Source organism: Hyaena hyaena, unplaced genomic scaffold (assembly GCF_003009895.1).
Source record: "Hyaena hyaena isolate Hyena2069 unplaced genomic scaffold, ASM300989v1 scaffold_84, whole genome shotgun sequence".
Classification (NCBI taxonomy): Eukaryota; Metazoa; Chordata; class Mammalia; order Carnivora; family Hyaenidae; genus Hyaena; species Hyaena hyaena.
The window spans coordinates 2,900,282-2,923,559 of NW_024080716.1; positions in this window are offsets into that span (position 1 = coordinate 2,900,282).

Sequence of the window (23,278 nt, forward strand, 5' to 3'; positions counted from 1 at the left end):
ATACAACCTATGATTTATTTTTTTTAAATGAATTAATTTATAGTAAAAGAGAGAGGCAACACAAGTGTGCACGTGGGGCAGGGGCAGAAAGGCAAAGAGAAAATCTCAACCAGGTTCTGCACCATCAGCTTGGAGTCCCATGTGGGGCTCGAACTCACAATGAGGTCATGACCTGAGCCAAAATCAAGAGTTGGAAGCTCAACCGACTGAGCAACCCAGCCACCCCCAACCTACAAGTTCTGTGCCCAGCCCAGAGCCACATAATTTAGGCAATTTATGCATCTTTGTTGTTGTTGTTGAGGCTCCAAACACATTTTACAAATGAGATCTCACCTACTCAATCTCCTCGGCTTCCCCTTTAATGGCAATATGGCCATTCTTTTGGTAGTCCATAAATAGAACACAAGGTTGGGAGATAATTGATGTGAGTTCTAAAACTTGCTCTCCTGCTTGCCCACTAAGTGAACTTTGAAAAGTCAATATCCCTTTTGGGATCTTAGTTCATCCATCTACAAAATGAGAGAGTTGGGCTAACTTCCTCTTAAATTCTCAAATTTTTGAAATCTAGGTACAAAGTGAGATGGTGCCCTTTCATTGTTACTAGCCAAGTATTAGTTGAATTCCCCATTAAAAATAAATGAGTCTCCAAGAGTTTCCATCAGGACTAGAAGAACAAAAATGAACCATAGGTTACTCGTTCTTATTCCTGAAGTTGATGGCTTATGTTGGACTGCGGGTCTTACACATTTTAATAGCTCTGAAGCTCTTCACTTGAATTACTAGACTGAATGCAGACCAGGGACTCTGGCTGTGCAGGGTGAGCCTTGTCTGATTACATCAGCAGGGTGGACTGGGATGCTCAATTCAGTTCAGAGTAGTCATTCAGCAGTTCAGTGACACATAGAAGGTCATGGACTTCAAAGAGAATGCTGAACGCAGAGATGAAGGCTTGTGCAGAATGGTCCAGTTAATGATCACACTTCATAATTTCACGGTGTGCTGACTCTCCCAGGCATGGTGTTCAGCCTAACTTGTACTGATTGGCTTGGGAATCAGGAGCCTTCACCTACACATCCCTCCCTGATTCCTCTGCATGTTTAACTGAGTATTTGCTTTACATAATTGTTTTATGCTTAGCGAATTCAGCAAAAAGAATGATCCACATCATGTCGGGGCACTTTGCTCCATGATTTGCAAGGCTCTTTTCACATCATTGGTCATTTCTCTGAGGCTGTGAAGTACACAGGTCATACACAATGACCCAAACCTTACAAGTAGGGAAACAGAGTCAGAGGGGAAACAACTTGCCCTGTATCACATGGCTAGTAATTGGCACATTTACTTTACATCTTTTATGCACTATGGAGGAAGGGGTATAATGTCTGCTTTTATATGATGCAGTTCATGTCATTTAATAATGACCATTTGTTGGTCCCTTGTGGTATGATTGATGTAGGTATTATGTTCGTGTCCATTTGGTTTCCCTTTATATACAGTGGTGTGTGTTCTCCAACAGTGGGTTTCAATAGGTCTCTTAGGGACCATCAGAGTGTGGTGATTGGGAGGATAAATAAGTCACTCAGAGACATCATCTCCACTCCAGCGGAGGATCTTTGCCATTATTTGCTTTACATAGTGAACTGTCTACCCAAAGAAAGCCAACCCCAAATTAGGTTAGTAAACCCTTTTTTTGTTGTCTTATTGAGGATGATAGCCTGGGAGATAGTCTTTCAAATTGCTCCAAAGAACTGCTCTGAAGCTTGTTAGTTACAGGGGATTATATGTATGAAAAAGGAAAGGTATATACGTGTTTACAGCCAGTTCTCCAAATACATGCACACCACAAGACCTAATTTGTTACAGTTGTGATCATTCATTGCACAGAGACAAGAGAAAGACCCTTATGTCATCTGAACGCATTATGTCTCTATCACTTCTGATTGTTTAAAAATATTGTATGTGGGTCTGCCTAACTGGTTTCCCAGTTCTTTCCTTTTTTTTTTTTTTTTTTTATTTCTTCTTGAGGTCACTTGAGACAGTCACAGCAATTTTAGTGCACAGAACTTCTTCATTACATTGTGAACAAAGGTGTCTCTAGCAAAATGTTTCAAAACCATAGAGTAATCATGTTCTTTTCAAAGGCCATATTTTATTCCAGCAAGAAGCTCTAATTGAGTAGCAGGAAAAAGCACTGGACTTTGGCTTCAGGAAGAGCTGTGTTCAAGCTTCAACTCACTTGTTATAAATGAGCTTGAGAAACCTCTTCAAGCCTTAGTTTTCTCTTGTGTGAAATGGTAACAGGGAGTAAGAGAGGAAGAATTTTCTCTACACTTCCAGATCTTCTAGGTGGATTGAGTCAGATTGACCTGAGACAGATAAACAGGAGAAAAATCAAACTTAATTTTTACATACAGGGAATCAATCCACGGAGACATGGAATTTTGAAGACAGGAAGAAGGACAGGTCCTCTATCTAAGTTCTTTTTAGACAGTTGTGGGGGCAGTAAGGAGCTTTTCCTGAATCTGCTGGGTTTTGATTGCTTTTAACTTACAATGATCTTCATGCCAAAGTGGCCCAACTAGGGGTGTTCTGTTCTTTTTTTTTTTTTAATGTTTTTTTTTTTTTCTAAATTTATTTCCAGGAGAGAGAGAGAGAGAGTATGAGCAGGGGAGGATCAGAGAGAGAGGGAGTGACAGACTCCGAAACAGGCTCCAGGCTCTGAGCTGGCAGTCAGCACAGAGCCCGACGCGGGGCTTGAACCCACGAACCGCGAGATCATGACCTAAGAGAAAGTCAGACACTTAACCGACTAAGCCACCCAGGAGCCCCAGAGGTGTTCTGTTCTTGTCCTCCATACCTTCTGTATTCGTTTGCTAGGACTGCAATAGCAAAGTACCACAAATAGAGGCTTTCACAACATAGATTTACTAACCTCATGGTTCTGGAGGCACGAAATCCAAAATCAAGGTGTCAGGAGGGCTGGTTCCTTCCGAGGGCTGTGAGAGAGGGATCTGTTGCAAGTTTCTCTTTTTAGCCGTCCTCCGTCTGTGTCACTTCACATTGTCTTACTCTATGGGTGCCTGGGACCAAATTTCTCCCTTTTATAAGAACACCAGTCATATGGGATTAGGGTTCACCCAAAAGACCTCATCATAACTAATCACATCTGCAACAACTCTATTTCCAATTAAGGTCCCATTCTGAAGTACTGGGGGTTAGGCCCTCAACATGTGAACTTGTGGGGTCCAAAAACAACTCAATCTTCCTTACAAGAGTTAGATGAGATGCTACATTGAAAGTGCTTTTCCGAGGACCAAAGTCATAATAGCTATTTAACGGGCTTGAGTTTCCTTCCTTTTGTACAATGCTACTCCCATTGCTGACTTTTCTCCCAAGCACTCCCTCTGTTCCTCCTTGCTATAATATTTTCTATCTTTACCTTTTCCCTTAGCCTCTATTATGACCTTTTGAGGCTACTCCCCTCATCTCCCCATTCCCAGGAGAATTTCTGAAACCTAGGATGAGGTTACATAGGTCCCAAGCTGCGAGAAATATCTTGGGAGAATATCTGAGGAATGAGCCCAAGACTAATTTTTCAAGATTATTATTATTCCTCCATTTCTCTTTTTAAAAGGTGGAGATTGACCACCTTGACCCCAATCACTGCAGCATCTGAGGGAGGCCCTGGGCAGTTAGAAGAGTCGTTGAAAATTCATTAAAGTTTGGCCGCATGGAACAGCTTCTGACAAAATTTCCCAGAGAGGCAACGTCAGAACTTTCTGAGAAAAGTTCATAAACATGTCTGAGCATGAGGGGGTGGTTTGAACAGCAGATGCCAGATTCTGAAGAAAGAACAGTTCTAATGGAACAAAAGTTCACTGGTGCAAACAAAGAAAGGGAAAATACAACTGCATTTTTTTTCCATTCAAGTTTGCCTAAAACCAACATGTCAGAAGTACTTCCACCAGCCTTTGGTTAGCTACCCCTCACTTGGAATGTTGAAATATGGCTAACTCCCACAGCAACCTGGCATTCCCTCTGGGACCTGCACAGTATTATTTACCCAGAGGATTGCTTTAAAGCAACACACTTTAAAAGCGCTGTGGGTCCTCGTTGGTAGAACTTCTCTCCAAAGAGCTGCACGCCCAATAAATTGAAACATGAAAATTAGAGTGCAGTGGCTGGGCAGATTGTAGGCCTGCCTCTGATTTGCTGAATCCACCCTATACATGTCAAATAGCCAGACAGAAGCGTATCATTAGGAGTGGAGGAATTGTTTTTTTGTGCTCAATGCAAACAAGGAGACCCAGGACAGAACGGCAGAAGTCAATTCTGGGGTAGGTGCATTTTCAAGATATCTGAACTAACTACACTGAGAAACGCAATTCCCCGATCCTCAGGCTGCTGATTGAGAAAACTGGGTCACTGGATTAAGGGTTCCTTTTGTAAACTCATCCCTAGTCTTGATAGCAGCGTGCATACATTTGTACATGTCTGCGGATGGGAGTGGGAGCCTTCGAAAGTCAAGGGGAGCTCGTTTTGATGAAGGGATTGGGTGGGTGGAGTTGAAGCTGGTGGCTAATCTCTTTATGCAGGTGTGTGTGTTTATGTCCTGTGTGTCTGTGTGTGTGCGAGCATGCTGACCTGGGCTTGGCTAACTCAGCTGTTGTTTTGGAAGACAAAACAACAGTTCTTAATTCCCTAGCGCGCCATCAACCATCGGCTAATGTTCCAGCTCTGCGATAGAGGTGGTCTTGGGAATCATAGCAGACCACCCACATGGAAGAGAAATGAAAACAACACCTATCCCCGCAAGCAGGTTTGGCACTTTTCATCTCAAAACATTCAGAAGCAGGAACTCTTTTACAGTTTATTATCATGAAGTCCCTGGCACAGGCATCAGCAGTTGAAAAGTAGTGAGGCTAGGTCAACATGAGGCTTTATAGTATCGGTAGTGTAGAGCAATAACAATGGTAATGTATACTTTCCATCCCCCTTTGAAGAATCCTGTTTTCCCATGGAAGTTTCTTGAAGACAAAAATGCCCTCAGTTTGGAGTGATTTAAATTACTGTTTTGACTCTGGCGTTAGCTCTATCACTTTGTGCAATTGCCTTTACTTCTCACAGCCATGTTTTCTCATCAGTAAAAATGAGGCTATACAAGGAAGCCCTTCTGACTGGCTAATTACATGGATGGATGGATGGGTGGAGAGATGGATGGATGGATGGATGGATGGATGGATGGATGGATGGACAGATGGATGGATAGACAGATGGATGGATGGATGGATGGTTGGATGGATGGATGGATAGATAGATAGATAGATAGATAGATAGATAGGTAGGTAGATAGAAGAGTAATATCTCCCTTTTGCTTCAACTTTTGAAAATCCAGATTCTCCACTTTACTTTAAAGGGTACTTTACCCAGATTACAATTGGGTGTTTATAATCAGCATTTAACAAAACAACCACGTTGGTGTATTTCACTGCACTAGGGCCTGGGGAGTCACAAAGGCAAACCTGATGGGCAAGACCCACACCCAGGGAGGAAGAAGCAATATTAACATGCAAACTTACACTGATAATTTAAATATGAAGCTTCCTCACATAAGATATTTGACTCATTTCTAGACCCTGAAGACTCTGTGGCCCCTCATGTCTCACTACATAGATACCTCCTTCTGTGCATTTCATAAAGCTTTTGAGGAGATGTGGTCTCTATATCGCACTGCCTTCCTGACAAATCCAAATGACGATTTTTCTTCCTGGCATTTCTCTTTTCAATACACACTCCTCAGTGGTTCAGTGAGGTTTATTCAGTCTTTTCCTCATTGTTGGAGAAAGTGTTGTGGTAGCGATAGCCCAGAAGGTTGGTAACAGCATACTGTAGGGACTTTGGAGCAGAGAGAAGAAATGCTATTTCAACATTTGTGCGGCCTTTCTACAAAACAGCAAGTTCTGAGATTTTAAGTGTTCACGGATCCTCAATGTCCCTAAACATAAGGGATGGAAAATAGCAAAAGCTCTCCACTTTCCAATTCCAAGTACTTTATTCATGCCATCCTGTGCAGTATCAAAATAGCCAAATACAAACCCTTTGATGGCTATAAACCCAGTAGACACTGATGACAATCGTTACAGTGTGGCAACACGCCCACACATGTACACATGTACAATGAAACCAAAACTTCTCAGCATCCTTCCTTCCCAGTGTTTGAGAAAGAAGATTGCAGAATGTAATTGTTCTCAACCTTTCATGTTCCAAAGGAAAACTTGTTCCAAATTCAGATGCCAGAAATACCCATTCAATAGCCTTGGGGAAAGGTCCAGGAAACTGATTTATTGACAGGTGCCTCAGGTAATCTAATGCGCATGGTCTGGACAGCACGTTTGGACAGAAATGCTAACATAGCATCTAAGAGTTTAGGATTTCAAGTTAGAAAAGTCTAGATTTAAATCCCAGAGCCTGAAGTTCCTTGCTATACATGATGGGGAGTATTGTTCAAATGCTGAAGTTTTAGTTTTCTCAACGAAAAAAAAAACAACAACAATAATACTTAACTCAGAGTGGTCATTATTAATGCACCTTGAAGGAAGGTGATGTGTACAGGGAACTTGTCTCAGTGACTACCACGTAATAGGCACTAAATCAACAGTGGCTATTACTTGATATGACTCCTGGCCTAAACGCTGGCAACTTTTTAAAAAGTTTTGACTCCTTGAAAGGTACAAATGTAGCCCCAAGTGGAAAACTAATAGTGTTGGGGCACCTGGGTGGCTCAGTTACTTAAGCATCTGACTTCAGCTCAGGTCGTGATCTTATGGTTCATGGGTTCAAGTCCCTTGTCGGCACAGAGCCTGCTTAGGATTCTCTCTATCTCTCCTCCTCTCTCTCTGTCCCTCCTTCACTCATGCTCTCTCTCTCAAAATAAGTAAAGTAATTAAAACAATAAAATTAATATTATTTTTCTCACAACAATGGCAAAGCATAATAGCATGGAGTTAATAATTCATTTTTTAGTGTTTATTTACTTATTTTTGAGAGAGAGAGAAAGTGCAAGCACAAGTGGCACGGGGTGGAGAGAGAGAATCCCAAGCAGGGGCCACACTGTCAGTGCAGAGCCCAATGCAGGGCTTGAACTCAGGAATCATGAGATCATCATGACCTGAGCCGAGATCAAAAGTCAGATGCTTAATTGACTGAGTTACTTAGGTGTCCGATTCTTTTTTTTCCCCCTAGTCAACTCCATACAACCACATTAAAGACCATCAAGTTAATTTGAACAGAAAGGCATGATACATTTTGCCCTGAGGAATCTGTAATAGAAGCTGAGTGCTGATCAAGGTCCTTGACTCCGTCATGTGGGTATGTTGAGAAAGATTTTGACAGTCATCGTAGTATGAGGTAGTAAACATAATGTAGAACTGGGGACCTGGGTGGCTCTTCTCCTAGTGATATGATGATAATAGCAGTTCTGTCTTCTTCACACTAATGTAAGAATTGTAAGAAGAAATGCAAGTAAAAGCAATTTAAAAATTATGCAACATTAAGATAATAGGATTGTCACAATGAGGCATCTGCTATAAAATCCAGAAAACATAACACACAGAATAAGTAATGGACCATTTCATAAAGAGAGCACAGTATTAAGGACTGATCTTAAATCTAGCTACATGCCACCCACTGTTGAATGACTGAAAGGCCAGATGTCCACATGGTAGAAATGTCCTATCAAGAATCAGATAGGAGACCCAGTTTAACTCATTTTAAAGTTGTGTGCAGATATGGCAAGTTTCTAAGAAACACCTCATCTAATTAGACATTCAGAAAAATACAGAAGGAAAATTTGTTCCAAATTTTGTAGTTAAGCTGGCAGACTCTCTAGAAATAAATTTATAGTAAAATATGTAGTTTGTAAAGGCTGTATTTTTGGGCAACAGCTCAGTGAAGTAAGAAAACAAAACCAAAATGACAGACCACATTGTTTACTCCATGAAAATTCTAGCCTTTATTGTGGCTGTGGGACTTGGATCTCTCAGAGCCATCACACCTGGTTTGTTGAGCAATAGGTACCCGTGGCACCTGAGTCAGATGATACTTTAACTGGCAAGTCAGGAAAATCAGGAACATACTCCTAAAATGGCGTCTTACCACCTGTACAGGAGGAATACTTGCTGTCCACGAACTACGGCAGCTTAATGTGGATAGGAAAGGGGAGGGAGGAGGGAAGGTAAGGGACCCAGTGCTGGGAGCTTCTCTGAGGAAAATGTAATTTCTGTTGACAAACCTTCAGGCAATTTATCTCCACCTTCTGTGTTCTCTCAATGCTTTATATTTATCTGTACAAACTCATTGGGTATTTCCCCCATGAGTCTCATTATGTCTTATTAACACAATGGCTTTGGGCCTAATGTACAGAGCTCAGCATAAGGCTATTAACTGAGTATAATAGCATAGATTAAGAAGTATCCCAGGTCCAGAAAATACCACCAGTTGGTGGTAGAAAACATGGGGCTCAGTGGAGATCGTCAGAAAAAAAATGCACATTACCTTTAGGTACAACAATCAGGGATATTTTAACACAAAGAGGCCATGCTTTCTGGTAGCAGAGAGTGGCATCAAGCTCATTAAAACCTGAAGCTCTCCCTGTGAGGTAAAGAGGAGCCATTCCATGCTGGCAGCAGGTCAAGGATACTGTTCCGGTCTTCCCAGTTACTCTGCCCAAAGAGATAAGTGATACCATTTGCTAATATGAAAGGCAAGCCTCAGTCCCCAATTTAGTACCTTGAATTCTGGCATCTGCAGTCACTGCTCTGAAATGACTTCCAAATGTTTTTAGGGACCTTATTTGGTCAATTCTCAGGCAGGAATTTCCTTGACCTATCTAGATGATTGGATTGTTGACTATTCATTTTTTTGCTGAAAGCCAGAACTATGAAATTTCTGATGTTCTATGACAGTATTCTCTTCCAGCCATCTTTTACTTTATGGGCAAATTTGTTTTTCCACTTTGCAAGTTTTTCTTCCTTCCTTCGCCAAGCCATGGTTATTTACCAAGTAACTCAGCCTTTGGCTCTCATCTTCTCTCTGTAAACAATTACCCTGTAAAGATTTAATCCACTGGCAAAACTTTAGCTACATCGGTGCTCAAGAGATGCCTTCACAATCTCTATCTCTGGCCCTGACCTGTAGTCTAGTTGCAGATTTCCAAATGTTTATAACACATCTTTTCACAGATGCCCATTATCAACTCATTACATCTTCTTGCTTTGGTACACCACCTACACAAAGTTGGGTGAGTCTGTCCATTCGTCTTGGTTTCAACTTTCTCACAAGTTAAGATGGTAGAAGAAATGTTTTTAGGTATTTAGTACAGCTTTCAAATTCATGGTGAATGTTTCCCCAAATGAAACTCACAATTTTTCTAGTGTCATTGCATTGTCAATCATTTTTATACTTATATTTCTAATGCTCCAAGCTAAAAACCACAATGGATATTCTTGCCGATATTCACATTCTCAGACAAATCTTATTATTTTTACCTAATTCAGAATTTGAGTGGTGATGGTTGGAATAGGCCAAAAGAAGTGAACATCAAGTGTCTCAGAAGGGACCCCCTATGACCCAGCAATAGCACTGCTAGGAATTTACCCGAGGGATACAGGACTGCTGATGCATAGGGGCACATGGATCCCAATGTTCACAGCAGCACTCTCCACAATGGCCAAATCATGGAAAGAGTCTAAATGTCCATCAGCTGACAAATGGATCAAGAAGATGTGGTTTATCTATACAATGGAATCCTACATGGCAATGAGAAAGAATGAAATCTGGCCATTTGTAGCAATGTGGATGGAACTTGAGGGTGTTATGCTAAGTGAAATTAAGTCAGGCAGAGAAAGACAGATATAATATGCTTTCACTCCTATGTGGAACAGGAGGAACTTAACAGAGGACCATAAAGGAGGGGAAGAGAAAAAAGTAGTTAAGAAGAGGGAGGGAGGCAAACCATAAGAGACTCTTAAAAACTGAGAACAAACTGAAGGTTGATGGGAGGTGGGGAAGAGTGTAAAATGGGTGATAGCTATGGAGGGGGGCACTTGTGATGAGCACTGGCTGTTATATGGAAACCAACTTGACAATAAACTATACTAAAAAAAGATTTAAAAAAGAGCCTCAGAAGGGAAAGTCTAGAGCCTGTTACTATCAAATTGATTTAAAACTCTACCTTATACCTTGTTTCTTCATAAAAGTCCATCTTTCCAACAAAAGTTGAGATCCAAGAAGGAAAGATTGACATTTGACTTAATTCTAGTCTCATCTTCTAACTCAGTGCTCAATAAGTATTCGTTGAATTATTTCAATGATCAAGTTCTAGGATTTTTGCATATTCATCCCTAATTAGTACAACAGGACATTGCTTAATTAGACAAGGATATGGAAGTCTCTACTTTTCATAAGGTTGTGATAGAAAACAAAAGATCAAACTCAATGTCCAAGAGGCCAATATAGGGAGAAGGAAACAACAGATCCTTTCAGCCTCTAGTAGAACCACAGACTACAGAAAACAGAGCTGCAACCATTTCTGGAAGGCAGGGTCCTTTTGTGGTCTCCCTTGTTTTATGATCCCTAATGAGAGTAACTGGGCCATGACTCAGGGTTATTAGCCAGAAGCAGAGAGTGGTTGAGGCAGAGGGCAGATCTTACCCTGGAGATTTGGCACAACCCATTAGATGTCTTTGTGACCTCCTTGCTATTGGAATTGTTCAAGCAGAGGCTAGACAAATGTGGGGCAAGGATGCTGTAAGGGAGACTTAGATGCAGAGTCGTGGATGGAATTGAACTAGTGGCCTTTAAATCTTCATCTATTATACTTTTTTCCCCCCCAACTACCATATTTTTAAAACAAGGCATGTCATTTATTGAGCATTGCGTTGGGTACTCTCTCTATACACATAATTATAGCCAACACTTCTATAACATTTTACTATGCATTCAATAGAGTTCTTTGTGTATATGTATTCCATAAACCTTCACACAAGCCTACAGAGAAGGTATTGTTTTCAGTTCGATTCTACAAATGAGGAATTTGAGGCACACTGAGGGTCAGCAACTTTCACAACAATATTCAGCTAGTAAGTAGCGAAGTTGGGATTTTAACCCACAAAGTCTGGTTTCTACTAATATACTCATATCCATTCGGCTGCACTGCTGCTCTGAGATTTTCAGTAACTATGCGCCAGTAGAATTATTACTCTTTAGAGATGAGAAGCAGGTACAGAGGTATATGGCGTGTGCCTTTGATCACTATGGAGTCTTCTCTAACTTCCCTGGGTCCCCTACGTGGTTTAGTGCTGCTCTCTCCATGCCTGAGATCCTGCAAAGGCTTTTTATCTCGACTTCCAACCTCCCTTCCTCCCACTCATCCTTCAAATTGCTGCCTGATGTCATTCAGGTATCTCCAGTGGCTCCTTCTTGTCTGCAGCATCATGTTCAAATATGTCAAACCCGTGTGGCTTTTCATGAACTGCTGCCCTTACCTTTTGCAAATACATTTCTCTCACTCTTTAAAATACAGACTCAATTCTCACTGGGTTTATTTCATCACGGTTCCACTCATTTTATAGGTCTTGTTTCTTATAAACAATAATATGTCATTGTTAGGGAATAGATTTGATTTACAAAGTCTTCAAATACAAGGTTCTTTTTCTATCTCTGCCCAACGTTCATTCTGGACCCAAGGCCTCTCTCTCCCTCTCAGTTTCCTCTTCCTCAATGTCACTACAGTCTTAGTTCAGACCCTCCTCACCTTCATCTGAATTACTTCTATGTTTCCTGCTTGTTCTGCTGATAATCTTGTCTCCCTAAAAGTCACGCTCAACATGACTGCTAAAACGTCTTTAAAATTTGGTAGATAATCATTTAGCCTACTGGACCTTGAAAGCCAGGCCAGGCATCTGGATAAGGACCAAAACTAGTCCTTATAACATAAAAAAAAAAGTGGTATATAATCATATTTGAAAAACTCATGGTTTCTTCTCGACTGTATAACTAACGATTGTGGGGTATATGCAAAGGATAGCAAAGGTGCTTGAGAAAGGGCCAGACAAGGTGTTTGATGTTATAGCTGCTTTTATTCCTCATCCCTGCTATGATTCTGTCTCTGGAAAAGGTTGGTTTGGTGGGGAAAAGCCCAGGGGCAGCAGAGCAAAATGCTGTAGATGGCAGGTGTTTGCACAAACAAAGGTAAAAGGCTTAGGTTCAGCCTGCCTGGACTGACCTTTAATCATGATGAGAGCAGGGTGCCTAGGTGGCTCAGGTCATGATCTCACAGTTCATGGGTTTGAGCCCCACATCAGGCAGCTCAGAGCCTGGAGCCTGCTTCAGATTCAGTGTCTCCCTCTCTCTCTATGCCCCTCCCCTCCCCTCTGTCTCTCAGAATAAATAAACATAATAGAAAATTTTTAAAAATCATGATGAGAGCTTCTGACTGCTACGATAGCAGGACCCTACAGCCATCCAGCTGAAAACATTACAGGTTCTGGAATGGATTAAAAATAAAGAAATCTTATCACATCTCTTGATTCCATTTCTGATCTGTTGTATTTTGTTTTTGTTTCATTAAGGCTCTTTGGCTTCCTCCACATCCTCAAAGTGGATCTTGACACTCTCCTTCAGATTTAAACTACTCACCATCTCTCTTACTTCTCCTTCTGCTATTACAATTATGCATGTGTTTTGACTTTTGTAAGTATTCAGCAGTTCTTGGATGTTCTAGGATTGTTGTTGTTTTATTCTTTTTTTTTTTCCTCTTTGCATTTCAGTTTGAGAAGCTTCTATTGACCTGTCTGCGAGCTCACTGATTCTTTCCTCAGCCTTGTCCAGTCTCTGATAGGACCACAAATGGCATTTTGATTTCTGTTATAGCATATTCGACTTCTATCATTTACTTTTGATTCTTCTTTAGCATTTTCATATTTCTCATTACAGTGTCAATCTGTTTTTCTTATGTTGTCTGTTTTTTTCCATTCAAGTCCTAACATATTAATCATAGTTATTTTACTTTTTTATTTTAGTTTTTTAATGTTTATTTACTTTTGAGAGAGAGAGAGAGTATGAGCAGAGGAGTGACAGAGAGAGAGGGAGAGCCAGATTCCATAGCAGGCTCTAGGCTCTGAGCTGTCAGCACACAGCCCTGCGAGGGGCTCAACCTCATCAGGCACTGTGAGATCCTGACCTGAGCTGCAGTTGGACGCTTAACTGACTGAGGCCCATCATAATTTTTTTGTTTTTTGTTTTTAATTCTTTGATACTTCCAACATCAGTGTCATGTTAGAGTCTGGTTCTAATACTTGTTTTGTCTCTTTAGCTGGTATATTTTCCTGCCTTTTGGCATATCTTATAATTTTTTATTTAAAGCTGGATATCATGTATTGCATAACAGGAAGTGAGATAAATAGTATTTTAGTGTAAAGATTTATGTTTTTTTTAATTTTTTTAAATGTTTTATTTATTTCTAGGAGAGAGAGAGACACACACACAGCGTGAGCAGGGGAGGGTCAGAAAGAGAGGGAGTCACAGACTGAAACAGGCTCCAGGCTCTGAGCTGGCAGTCAGCACAGAGCCCGACGCGGGGCTCGAACCCACGAACCGCGAGATCATGACCTAAGCAAAAGTCGGACGCTTAACTGACTAAGCCACCCAGGCGCCCCAGTGTAAAGATTTATGTTAATCTGCCGAGGAATTAGACTCTTTAATGCTTGTTGCAGTTATAAGCGCCAGAGGCTTCCAATTCCTGTCCCATCTTTGTTTTATCTCCTGTCTTGACCTTGGACTTCCCTAAGTACTCTTCCTCAGAGAAAGTCTGTGTCTTGTAGCTCTTTTAGCTGTAATCCTCTATTATTATGCTGGAGCTTGTTGGTGGTAAGGTTTGGGGGAGGGGAAGAATTCTATAATCCTGTGATTAAATCTCAGTCTTTTAATGGGTCTTTGTTTCTGGCCATGACCTTCAGGAGAGTTTCTTCAATGATTTAGCTTCCTCCCTTCTCCCGCTCAGGTGATACAGAGAGGCTAGAGGGGACTGAAGTGGGAAGAATGTCCTCCCTCAAGTCGAATAAGGTTATAGTAGTCTTTTTCCCTTGAGAGTAGGCCTTTGTTACTGGGGAATGCTTGTGTATTTCACAATGATTATACTTCCATTCCCCCTGCCAGAGACATGAGAGCATCTTTCTCGGATCTGCGATTTAAGAACCCAGTGGGGTACGTGGAATTAAAACCTAGAAAAATGTGGGAATTCCCTGAAGACTGCAGCCCCCAGGATTTTCACATTCTCATCGTAGTGTACACTCAGTCTCTAGCATTTTATTAAAATCATCATTTAAGTGTTCCTATTAGTTTTGTACCTTCCAATTCAGATAAGTGGGTCAGCTGTGTCTCTGAATTTATGTTTTTCCAGGCTGGTAGTTTTCCCTATGATCTCACTTTTCTGATGAGTCTAAGAAAAAATAATTGATTTTCAATTTGTTCAGCTTGTTGTTGTAAGGACAGGAGTGATGACTTCTAAGCTCTTTACATTGTTGGAGCAGAAGCCAGAATTTGTTGGCTGAAGAAGGAATGGCTTCAGGAAAATGACATGTATGTGCTGTATGTTATTGAACGCTGCATGTAGGGGCGCCTGGGTGGCTTAGTCGGTTAAGCGTCCGACTTTCGCTTAGGTCATGATCTCGCGGTTCGTGGGTTCGAGCCCCGCGTCGGGCTCTGTGCTGACTGCCAGCTCAGAGCCTGGAGCCTGTTTCAGTCTGTGACTCCTTCTCTCTCTGACCCTCCCCTGCTCACGCTGTCTCTCTCTCTCCTAAAAATAAATTTAAAAAAACATTAAAAAAATAATTAAAAAAAAAAATGAACGCTGCATGTAGCTTAATGCCCAGAATAGAGTAGAAACTCAACAGATTGTAAAGTATTAGTGTTGAGTCAACAGGAAGGGGCAAACTATCCCACACATCAAGAAACTGGTATAATTAAGTTAATCACCAGAATCAATGAATATTTCTAACCATAATAGTTGCATAAGTCATAGAAGACACTTATAAATGCAAAAACATAATAATATTTTGCAGTGTTAGATGTACATTTTTTAATAAAATTACAACTTTATACCAAGCACCTTATTATTCATGCTACTTATAAATCTGAAACTCAAAAGGGAAACCTATAAATTTTCACCAAACAACAGCACCCACATACTTAATTCACATGTCTGTTCATTCCCAAGCACTGTGTTTTACACAGCTGTCTGGAATTTTGGCAGAGAACTTCCAGATGCTGCCAAGATCATGAGAGAGGAAATGGATCTTAACCTAGCTGATTCCAACCTTCAGGGAGCAAGAGATCATGCATTTCTGAGTGTTCAGTGATTATAGAATTGAGAGATAAGAAAATGGGTGAGGAGGAGAGACTTTCTTAATACTGAGACAGAATTCTTAATAAGGCAAGTACTCATTAGAATGTAGCTTCATGTTACAGTCCCGTGTTCAATAATAAATGAAACAAATAATATTATATAGGTTTTTCTGTGTGGCTCAGCCTTATATCAGTACATATATCAGCCTCAGCTCTTCAATTCCCTTCCCCTTTTCACAGTATGACTCTCCTCTTGCCCCCTAATCCATGCAAAACCTGCACAAGTCTTCAGCAGAGCTAAGGCTTTGGGACCTTTATGTTTTTGTTTGCATTAAAGAAAGAGATTCTCTACCATCAAAATCTTACCATTTTAGATTAGAATGAATTTTATGGTGTTAAAATAGGATCAGAGTTATCAGTATGGACTCCTGGGGTGCATGCACACACAGTCACACACACACACACACACACACACACACAAATGTAAACATAGAAGTGTATATGTGCTTAGTCAGTATATATACATATATTTCCAAGATGTTAACATTAGGGGACATTGGGTGGGGATATGTGGAAAATCTTCACACTAGTTTTGCAACTTTCCTATGAGTCTAAAATGATTTCAAGCTAAAAAGGAAAAAGGAAAAAAGGGACACCTGGGTGGCTCAGTCGGTTAAACATCTGACTTTGGCTCAGGTCATGATCTCGTGGTGCATGAGTTTGACCCCCGTGTTGGACTCTGTGCTGACAGCTCAGAGCCTGGAGACTGCTTCAGATTCTGTGTCTCCCTCTCTCTTTGCCTGTCCCCTACTTGTGTGTGCTTGCTTTCTCTCCTTCTCTCTCTCTTTCTCTCTCTCTCTCAAAATAAAGTAATATTAAAAAACATTTTAAGGAAAATAAAAAGGTCATAGGACATGTTAAAATGTTTAAACAAACAAAAGAACTTTCCATGACTTGAAGGCCCAAGTCATAGTGAGGTCTCCACGAAACCTTCACCAACACCCCACCAGGTGTCATCAGTCGTTATGGTAGAAATTATATAACAGAATTTTGGAATTCTATTATATAATTTCAGAAATATTTTTCTAATCCCTAATGGGATGAGTTAAGAAGAAGGCTAGCTAAGAAGGAAAAACCTGGTTACAGTCTAAGAAGTGACTCCTCACTCCTTCCCGGTCACATACATGGGCGATTTCCATAAGGAATTCAGTTGAATTGCAGAGAAGTTTGCTAAGTTGTCTTTCTTTCCTGGAAGCTGCGGAACAGAAAACTCAGACTGTGGGAAATGCATGGATCTCACTTGAGACAGGAATTTAGGAGTCAATTGTAGAGGGAGCTCGTGCTCCCAGGAAAGAATTTTTTTTTCTCTGCATAAAACAAGAACCTATATCCCAGAAGCTGGAATGTCCCATATCTTTTGCGCCCAAACTACAAGCTCAATAAATAATTGTGAATTTTATATTGGGAAAGGAATATACTCTAGCCAAGGAGTCTGGAATGAAAATCAAGAAAGTCTCATGAAACCTCCAGCCAGGTCAATACCTTCCAGATGCTGGCCTGCTGCAATACCCCCACACCTCTCTTTCTAATAACCACAAGTGACTTCTTCCTGAAAGAAAGAGTTATCCATGTTGCTCTCTATAGTTGTAGTGTATTCATTTTTCATTATTGTAAGGTTTTCCAGCGTGTGAGTGTACTACCATTTATTTGTCTTTTATTGATGGACAGTTGTCTACCATAAACTGCATCACGAGGAATGTTCTTGTACATATAGCCTATCTATACACATGCAATAATTTCTTACATCTTACTTTTTATTAACTTTTGTGCAAATAAATAGAGACCAACTAAACAAGAAAAGGAAAACCTATTTACTGATACTTTGCTCCAGTAAGGGAGTCAGCCACTGTCACTTGCATTCTGACAGAGACTCAAAGGCAGGCAAAGTGGGAAAGCTTTAGAGTGGAGAAAATGGAAGGTTTCAGGTGTACTATAGTGTAGGCTATTGGCCTGGGAGAGCTATAGGTGAGCCAATGAGAAGCAAGGTGACGTATCATATGTGATTGGTTTGGGGTGCCTATTTTACTTTCCCTGGTTGGCTGTAAGTTGGAAGTGGGGAAAATTAAGGAAGCTGTTAATTAATAATGAAGTCCTGGTTATTTGGAGATAATTATTAGAGGAGTTATTGTTTAGTTTCCTGAATTATTACTGGAGATGGAAATCTGGCTTCCTACAAGGCTCCATTATAATAGCAAGCTGGCTTTCTGGGCTGTTTATTATCGATAGCAAGTTGACTTCCTGGGCAAGTTGCTTCAGGTTGTGGATCAGTGCTCTGTTTTTATCTGTGGCCTGGTTACTGTCCATTTGTATACTCAGTCTCTAGCTTTTATGAATTGAATTAGGTCTATTCATCTAGTTTTCTTGAGCCTAATGGCATCAAAATAAAAATAAATAAAGATAAAAATTTCATCATTTTTGTGAAAGTTGAATAATACGATAATCCATTGACTAACTATCTTACTCTGTGACACATAAATATTCTCTTCTTTATACCTCTTTCAATTTGGTAGATGCTTGGCCTACTAGTGAACTTCAAGGAGCACTGCATGAAGTATAGATGTTATAAAAAATATTCCAGTATCAAATATTGAAAGAGTGTCTTGTCGCTCCTTCCAATCCTGAGAGTCCATGGCTGTGTTCTCACTTGTAGCATCTTTGTGTTCTTCGTAAGAATAAAGATCCGTAGGTAAATTAATACATTTACCCAAGGTCATAAAGCTAGTTAGCAGAACTAAAATTAAATCTAGGAGTGTCTGAGTCCAAAGTGTGTGTGTGTGTGTGTGTGTGTGTGTGTGTGTACGTGCATGTGTGTACCTTTTTTTCTTTCTTTCCTGTATATAAATGCCTCCCAACATTTTAGGTACATTCTTCTAACTTTCCAGACCACAGAAATACTTTTAATGTTGTAATGTACTGATAGAAACCCAAGGAGAATCCTGAGCTATAATAAATGCTTTGAATACAGTCGACTCTAAAAATGATTTCACAACTGAATTGTTGCAATAACTGATAAAAATTTGTTTTCAAATGTGTTCCCTCCAACTAATAACAGATGAAAAGAAAGAATTCAAATCATTTCATATTTTGTGAGTACCACTCAATATGAAAATAATATTTTGTATATATCCATTATACTAAAGAGAAAAAAATGAAGTGGTTAACAATAAGCTGATAGACATGAATTAAGCTTTTACAAACATTATCAGTACTTGGAAAGATTATCACTATCATCATCATCCTTTTTTTTTCCAACATGATTTTAAAAACTTGTTTTTAATGTTTATTTATGTCTTGAGAGAAAGAGAACACAAGTTGCAGAGGGGCATAGAGAGACAGGGAGACATAGAGGCCAAAGCAGGCTCCAGGCTTTGAGCTGTCAGCACAGAGCCAGATGTGAGGCTTGAACCCACAAACTGTGAGATCATGATCTGAGCCGAAGTGAGACGCTTAACTGATTAAGTCACCTAGGTGCTCCTCCAACAAGATTTTTTTTTTAAAACAAAGTCTCTAGTTGTTTAATATCAGTTTGAGCAAATGTGATTTTTCCTTATTCCATTTGGTCACAGTTTGAGAACCTCAAGATTTTTTTTAATGCTTTATCCTTTTAGCTACAAAATCTGTATTTGTGTAACCTAGGTATTCAAGATAAACATAGAAGACATTGCATTTTTTTAATAATAAAAGAATACAAAATACCTTTATTTTATAATGTGGTATTAAACATAAACTATAAAAGGAAAATACTTCTCCCATCGTTGTTTTGCAAGAACACTCATTAGCATTTGCTCAAGGATCTTTGAGAAAATACTCTTAGAATAGAGCTACAGGCACCATGTACTCAGCATTAACAACAATTATGATGCATTGAAATTCTAACCCTGCCGATTCTTTTATAGCTAAGATTTCTGTCTCCATGTATCTGACCAGCTGTCACAGAGAAGTTGAATTTTTAAAATAGCACTAAACTCGGGGCACCTAGGTGGCTCAGTCAGCTAAGTGTCTGACTTTGGCCCAGGTCATGATCTCATGGCTCATGGGTTTGCGTCCTGCGTCCGGCTCTGTGCTGACAGCTCCGAGCCTGGAACCTGCTTTGAATTCTTATATCTCTCTTTCTCTGCCCCTCCCCAACTTGCACTCTGTCTCTCTCTCTCAAAAATAAATAAACAATAAAAAAATTAAAATAGCACCACACTAAAAAGGAAGAGACTTTCAGCATATTGAAATATTCCAACTAAAACATCTGCTTGTTTACATATTTACCATACAGTAGCACTAAAGTTAGCCAAAACCCATAGCACTGAGAGGTTTCTCTATCTCATCATTTTTAGATGATTTTGTGCATGTATCATCCATAAGAAAATACAGTAAGTGGAATTATGAAATCCTTTCTATGGCTTAATGAAGCTTGCCACCTTGTTACTTTCCTTTCCCAAAAGCCCAGGCCAGCTCCTGTTCAAACTCATGGAACAAGCCGGCTGAAGCCAGACACCTTCCTAAAAAGCCTGAGTAAGGCTGTGGCTCAGAAAGGTCTTTCTTTTCAAATGACATCTGACTTTTGTAAGCCCTAAGCAGGTGAGATTTAGAACTCATTGCCACTCTTCCATATGTGTTGGAGTACAGTAGAATCATTCAGTTGACAGGGATAAAAACTAGAAAATACTATAGCTTATTTTTATCTGTCTTCCTAGAATTTTAACAAACAATATGAGCTTTATCTAAGCCTCTTATGGTAGACAGTGTTATTGAAACAATCATTTTTTATTTGAATGATGACACTATATTAGCATATTTTTATACAATGACATCTAAATGAGAAAGAATGAATTAATAAAAGCTATAAAAATAGGACTGAAACTTAAAGTTCAAGGTCAAAACAAGGCGCCTGAAATTTTTGAAATTGGGTTTGAATCTTGGTCTTCCTTATTAAAAGGTGTACATTCCTATGCAAATCAGGATATTTCCATAACCAGTTTTTTCTATATAATCTTGCTTACTTTACAAGATTTTAGGAGGAACTTACAATATGAGTCAATGCAACATTATAAAAATTGGGTAATACAGAGTATGTAACAAACATTTTGCTGAATGTTTTCTATATAATGATCAATATGTTTACACAAATACATTACAAATTATGAATTACCATACAAATATACAGAACTATTATTATATATAAGAGCACTTATCCTTATATATCAAATAATTTAGCCTTTCCCATTTTGAAAGAAACAGGTGACATTTGAGAATACTTTTTGCTTTCCAATAACCCACTGGTGATTTAGCATTGTGCAGAAATATTGTGCCTTTGCAAGAATAAAAAATACAAGTGGGTTAAACTCCTTATGAAAAAAAACAAAGATTCAAAAATAAAATAAAGTTTAACTCCACAAGAGAGCGACTTAAATCAAAATGTTTACCAAGGTTATAAATAAAAGGATGAAAATGATAATAAATAATCAGACAAAGGAAAACAAGAAAGAGGGGAGGTAGTATTAATTATAAAAATAATGACAGTTCATGGCAAAAAGAATTATACTCCATCAAAATTGTCATGTTATCTTGAAAATACTTAATCCACCCTGAATAGACAGAAGCTTTATGAATAGAATAACTTAAAATAACACAAAAGCCAGAAAATTAGAATTACATAAAATGGCAATCATATTGAAAGACTCAAAATTTTTCTTATAAATGTTTATTTATTTATTTTGAGAGAGAGAGAGAGAGAGAGAGTATGAGTGGAGGAGAAACAAAGAGAGAAAGCTACAGAATCAGAAGCAGGCTCCAGGCTCTGAGCTGTCAGCACAGAGCCCAATGGAGGGCTTGGGCCTATGAACTGTGAGATCATGAACTGAGCCGAAGTCAGACTCTTAATTGACTGAGCCACCCAAGCACCCAGAAAGACTCATAATCTTTGGCAGATATAGCAAGTAAAATTAAGTAAGAATAAAAAGAATCAATAATGTAAAAAGTTATACAGATATATACTGATATTTGTAATGTCAAATAATATACATTCTTTTTCAATAATCATGTAACATTTATAAAAATTAATTATATATGACTATTAAAGTAAAATACTGTACAATTGAAATTAAAGAGTTATGATATTCATTCATAATGCCCTAACATGAAATATTAGTTTCAAAAGTTTAACTAGAAGAAAATTCAACCACTTAAAATTTGAAAGCAGAAATATGGGTGCCTGGGTGGCTCAGTTGGTTAAGGATCCCAGTCTTGATTTCAGCTCAGGTCTTGATCTCAAACCCCCCGTTGAGCTCTATGCTGGGCGTGAAGCCCATTTAAAAAAAAAGCAGAGAGGGGAGCCTGGGTGGCTTAGTCGGTTAAGCGTCCGACTTTCGCTTAGGTCATGATCTCGCGGTTCGTGGGTTCGAGCCCCGCGTCAGGCTCTGTGCTGACTGCCAGCTCAGAGCCTGGAGCCTATTACAGAGTCTGTGTCTCCCTCTCTCTCTGANCTGCCAGCTCAGAGCCTGGAGCCTATTACAGAGTCTGTGTCTCCCTCTCTCTCTGACCCTCCCCTGCTCACGCTGTCTCTCTCTCTCCTAGAAATAAATAAAAATTAAAAAAAAATTAAAAAAAAGCAGAGATAAATATATTCAGTTATTTTAGAAAAAAAAAGAAAAAACAACACGCAAACCTAATAAAAAAGCAGCCAGGAAAAGATAATCTCCAGAGAAATTAACAGATAGCTTTTTAATAACCATTATGAGATAACATATTGAGTTTTCTACACAAAAATATCTACCCATCTAGAATTCTATACTATCATTCAAGAATAAGGATAAAAATAAGGACATTGTAACAAAAAGATAAATAGAGCCAGTAGATCCATAGTCAGGGAAATATGAAAGGATACTCTTCTATGGGAAGAAAGTCATCCCAAACTGGAGGCTGTAGATGCAGGTAGTAAATCACAAATAAATTTGAAAAAGATGGGGGTCAATATAAATGAATGTTGTCCAAGTAATAGTAGTATTTTCTAAGTTTATAGTATAGACAGAATTGAAGTATACTACAACAGTGGCATCTACTTCGAGAGGCTCTAAATGGAGTTAAAAATTTCTTTGTAGAATATAGATTGAAAAACAAATGTGTATTAGACTTAATAAATTAAGGAATCATACTTGAATCTCTGAAAGAATAACCTAGGATCTTTTTTAAATGTTTATCTATTTTAAGAGAGACAGACAGACAGAGAGCACAAAAAGGGAAAAGGGAGAAGGAGAATCCCAAGTAGGCTTTGCATTGTCATTGTAGAGCCTACTGAGGGACTCAGACTCAGAAACCATGAGATCATGACCTGAGCCAAAATCAAGAGTCAGAAGCTGAGTGAACTGAGCCACTCAGATGCCCCAGAATATTCTAGTGTCTTAAAGAAGAGTTAGAGAATGTATAACTTTCCTGCTACTATAAATAGAAAAATGGAGTAAAAACTAAAAAATTCAAATAAAGGGGAGAATAATACAATAAAAAGATTGGGATGAATTTTAAGATACAGATTTAAACAAAATATATTAGTGATATAACTAAAACATAAGGACATAGAAAGAATGAAAGTCCAAGGATGGAAAATATGCCATGCAAATATTAACCAAAAGAAAGTCAGTGTAGCTACTGTGATATCAGACAAGTAGATTTTTAAGGCAAAAGAACATTTCTAGACATAAAAACAGTCATTTGAAGATGATTAAAGATTTAATTCACAAAGAAGGTATAATAATTTATAATAATTTTAAATTTGTATGCAGATAACAGACATTGTACTGAAAACACAGACTCCAAATATATGATACCA